The 4,330-nt window shown below is 49.3% G+C and overlaps 1 pseudogene; it reads right to left on the bottom strand.

Annotated features, from left to right (window-relative positions):
* Window positions 1-946: 946 nt before the first annotated feature.
* Window positions 947-2,469, bottom strand: LOC123067020 (anthocyanidin 5,3-O-glucosyltransferase-like; annotated as a pseudogene).
* Between the last annotated feature and the right edge of the window lie 1,861 nt (window positions 2,470-4,330).

The following is a 4,330-nucleotide window of genomic DNA, read 5'->3' as shown; positions in this document are numbered from 1 at the left end:
GTGCTAAGGCCCCCAACAATTGTTGCTAGAGAGAAGTATAGATCGAAAGAATCCAACTTGTAGACACATGAATGAAGACAACAAAAGACTGGATCAAAATAGATCCATCGAAGACCAACGCCGAGTGAATCCCAATAGATCCACTGGTAACACATGGCTACATGCCCTTCAATGATGCTAGACGCATCATGGGAATGAAGGCTAGGCAGGAAAACCTTATTCCATCTTCAGGGAGCCGCCACCACCTCGTCCTCCTGAGTAGGACACCACCCCTAAATGAACTAACAAAAACACCAAAACGAAGCAAGATTCCTCCCGCTGTCCTCAAAAGGGCATCATTTTGGTTAATAGCTACCAATTAGTTCACCATTTGGTCTGAAACAGTACCTCTCAAGAACATGATCCATGTGAATTGAGGACATTATTCATAGATTCAGTATTCCTCATACACATTAATTAACTATGGATAGTCCATCCATTATTACTAGAAAGAGAAAACATCATAAAAATTTGTAGAGGTAACCACGGTACTTGGCACTCAGAAACCCGATTTATTAACAAGGTGGTAGAAACTAGTCGGTTAAGTGATTGACCATGCAACTAAAATGTAAACAAGGGTGGCTTGGACTAGCAACACAGTCCCTCCATTTCACAATTATTGTCATGGTTTTAGTTTAAATTTTAGCTAAAACTACGACAACAATTTTGGAAACAGAGGGAGTAGAAGGCAACATAAATGTACATACTACTGCGTCACTCGCTGAGCTGCTTTCTGAGATTATCCACTCCCAAGAACATAACACATGTGAATTCAATTGGTAACTGAGCACGTTATTTATAAATTAGGTACTTCTCACACTTTAGCTATGGATAATCCGTCGATTATCGCCAGAAAGAGAAAACATCATAAAATTTTGTAGAGGCAACCACGGTATGCGACACTCAGGCAGACGATTTATAAAGAAGGTGCTACATACTAGTAGTAGTTAAGTGATTGACCACACAACTAAAATGTAAACAAGGGCGGCTTCGACTAGCAACATGCTGGCAACATAAATGTAGTACATACTAGTGTGTCATTCCCCGAGCTGCTTTCCAAGACTATCCACATCCAACGGAAACTGGGCAAACGCCACCAGAGACGGGCCACCTTCTTCCAGGGCCGCCTCGGCCTCCTCCCTGCGAGCAGCTACCCGGGCCCTGAGCTGCCTCCCTTCTTCGCCCTCAATTACCAGCCGCACCTTGGCCTCCACCTCATCTTCCTTGATAAAACCTCTCATGTATCCCTCCAGCTCCATAGCGACACCTATGTCCTCTGTCATAGACACCTTGTTCATCTTCTGCTCCGCTTCTAGTGGCAGGCACAACATCGGCACCCTAGCCACAATGGCCTCCAGCACCGAGTTCCAGCCGCAGTGCGTCAGGACCACACCGGTTGCCCTATGGCTGAGCACGTCCATCTGTGGTGCCCACGACTTGACGACCAGGCCTCTCCACTTGGTCCGCTCTAAAAACCCTTGAGGAAGGAGCACGCCAAGATCCGGCTCAGGGCCCACTTTCAAGTGTTTCTCCGGGCTGTCGCTTCCAGCAGGTGTGCGCACGGACCATAGGAACCGCTGCCCTGACCTCTCCATGCCAACGGCTATCTCCTTCAGCTGCTCCGCCGAGAGCGCGCCCTTGCTCACGGAACAAAGGAACACAATGCTGCGGTCGGGCAATGCGTCGAGCCACTCGAGGCATTCGTTCCTCTTTGCTCTGCCTTCATCCTTGGTGCCCTTGCCGTCCGATGGACCAACGCAGTAGATCAGAAGCAGGATCCTTTCGGGAACGCAGAGTGGGCCCCTGGGAGACTGCACGGCACGACTCTCCAACAACTCGGCCGTGTTCAGCAGGATGCCCATGGTCTCTGTGTTGCGCTTCCAAATGTTCATCATGGCCTTGCACATCTCATCTTCTAGGTGCTCTAGTAGTTACTTGATGATATGAGACGCTGGCATCGGCGGAACACCGACGAAATTGAGTGGTGTGTCCCCGAGTTCCTTCAAGCCCGTCTGCCTGCCGGCAATCAGTATCGGGAGCCGGGTTAGGGCTGACAGGCATGAGGCGCTCCCTGTGAACAACGTGTAGACAGGGACGCCGAGATTCATGCAAATGTCGATGGCATCAATGCAGAACATGTCGAGGAAAACAGAGTGCAAGATTTTTCTGGTCGACGGCTCGGAGGAATGCTTCGAACTGCTCATTATAATCGTACGAGAGCTGGAGAATGAGTAAGAAAGGGTGCTTGCCGGAGGCGGCAAAGCCTGGAGCATGGATGGACATGAGGACATTGAAGGAGATGGACGGATGTGAGGCGGCAATGCGCTCGATGGCGGTGGCGCCAGAGACTGGCAACTTAAAGGACGGCTTGATGAGCACCACGGTGACGTCGTAGCCATGCTTGAGAAAGACGTTGGCGAGCTCTGTCATGGGGCAAACATGACCGACGCGGACGCCAGGGTACAACACCACAGTCTGCTTCTTCTTGACATTAGGAATGTTTTGGAGGTGGCACTGGCACCGGCACTGTCGAGGTAGAAGATATCCGGATATACAATATAGAGGAGCGTGGAAATTCTTTTTTTAGGAACCGGCAGTTGGGCTGCCTTAATATAATAATAAGGAGAAAAAAACAAATGTTATGATACACAGTGTGGGGTTACGGTGACCCGCCCCATGAAAATAAAAGGATCAGTCTGGCTCAGGTTCCGGTGGGTTCTCTGCATCAGAAAGCTGACGAGCAGAGATAGATGGAAGAGAGATGTCTTGCTTGTTGAGATGAAGGATAGCAGCTTCCTGGAGCAAATGGTGCTCCAACACACGCATGTTCCGTTCCTTCCAGATGTTCTAAGCAGTGTAGATGGCCGCCTTCTTGGCCGTTCCTTGAAGACACAAAGTCAAGTCATCCCACCAATCATCTGAACCGTGCCCCGCGGCTGATCAAGTTATGCAAGCCGTTCCTACCAAGGTCACTGGGGAGATGAATGATGAGCTCTGTAAACCTTACACAAATGACGAGAGATCTGGGCTGCTCTATTCCAGATGGGCCCCACTAAAGCACCTGGGCCTGACGGTTTCCCGGCTCTCTTCTATCAGACTCACTGGGATTTCTTGGGTGAGGATATTTGTCAGGCGGTCTGGGGTTTTCCGGAGGGGAGGCCTATTCCGGAGGGTTTCTGCGATTCATTCGTCGTCTTAATTCCGAAGACGGTCAAGCCAAAACAGCGAAAGAACTTTCGGCCTATTAGCCTTTGCAATGTTCTCTATAAGATTTTGTCCAAGGTTTTGGCGAATCGTTTAAAGTCAATCCTGAATGTGGTGGTTTCTGAAAGTCAGAGTGCCTTTGTTCCTGGCAGGTCGATCATGGATAATACCTTGATTGCTTACGAGTTTTCCACACTATCCGTCAACAATGTGTGAAAAATCATTTCTTCGCTTTGAAGATCGATATGATGAAGGCTTGCGATCGTGTGGAGTGGAGTTATCTCCATGGGTGTTTAGCTAAACTGGTTTTTGCTCCTTCATGGATCGAGGCGGTCATGCGATGTGTTACCAATGTTCGATATGCTGTCAGGGTGAATGGGGAGCTTACACAACCGGTGATTCCTTCTCGTGGCATTTGGCAAGGGGATCCAATCAACCCATACATGTTCCTCTTATGCACCGAAGGACTGTCAAGTCTATTGTTCCAAAAGGAGGCTCGTGGCGAGCTACATGGGATCCAAAATGGCCGGAATGGTCCACCTATCTCACACCTCCTATTCGCAGACGATAGCATTTTCTTTGCTAAGAGTGATATCCAGAGTGTGTAATGTTTAGAGGCTACTCTCAGTTCTTATTGTGTGGGATCGGGTCAAGCGATCAACAAGGACAAGTCTTTGGTGTTTTTCGGTCGGCACTGCCCTGTGAGTGTCAAGAACCGTGTGAAGGCTCAGCTGGGCGTATGCAATGAAACTTTCCATGATTCTTATTTGGGCGTGCCTGCAGAGGTCGGAAGATCACCCATGAGTACCTTCAAATTTCTTGCGGATAGAGCATGGCAGAACATTCATGGCTGGTCGGACCGGCCCATGTCCAGAGCTGGGACGGAGACCTTGCTTAAGTTAAAAACCCAAGCGATTCCAACTTTCGTTTCGAGTTGTTTCCGTCTGCCGGTGGCTACTTGCGAGAAGTTTAGGCAGATCGTGCCGGATCAGTGGTGGGTTCGGGAAGATGGGAAGAAGAAGCTTCATTGGCGCTCTTGGGACTGGCTCACGACTCCTAAATCTCTTGGAGGGATGGGCTTTCGTGA

The sequence above is a fragment of the Triticum aestivum genome, chromosome 3B (assembly GCF_018294505.1).
Source record: "Triticum aestivum cultivar Chinese Spring chromosome 3B, IWGSC CS RefSeq v2.1, whole genome shotgun sequence".
Lineage (NCBI taxonomy): Eukaryota > Viridiplantae > Streptophyta > Magnoliopsida > Poales > Poaceae > Triticum > Triticum aestivum.
Note: the sequence above shows the minus strand (reverse complement) of the source record. Positions and strands in the feature narration are given on the sequence as shown.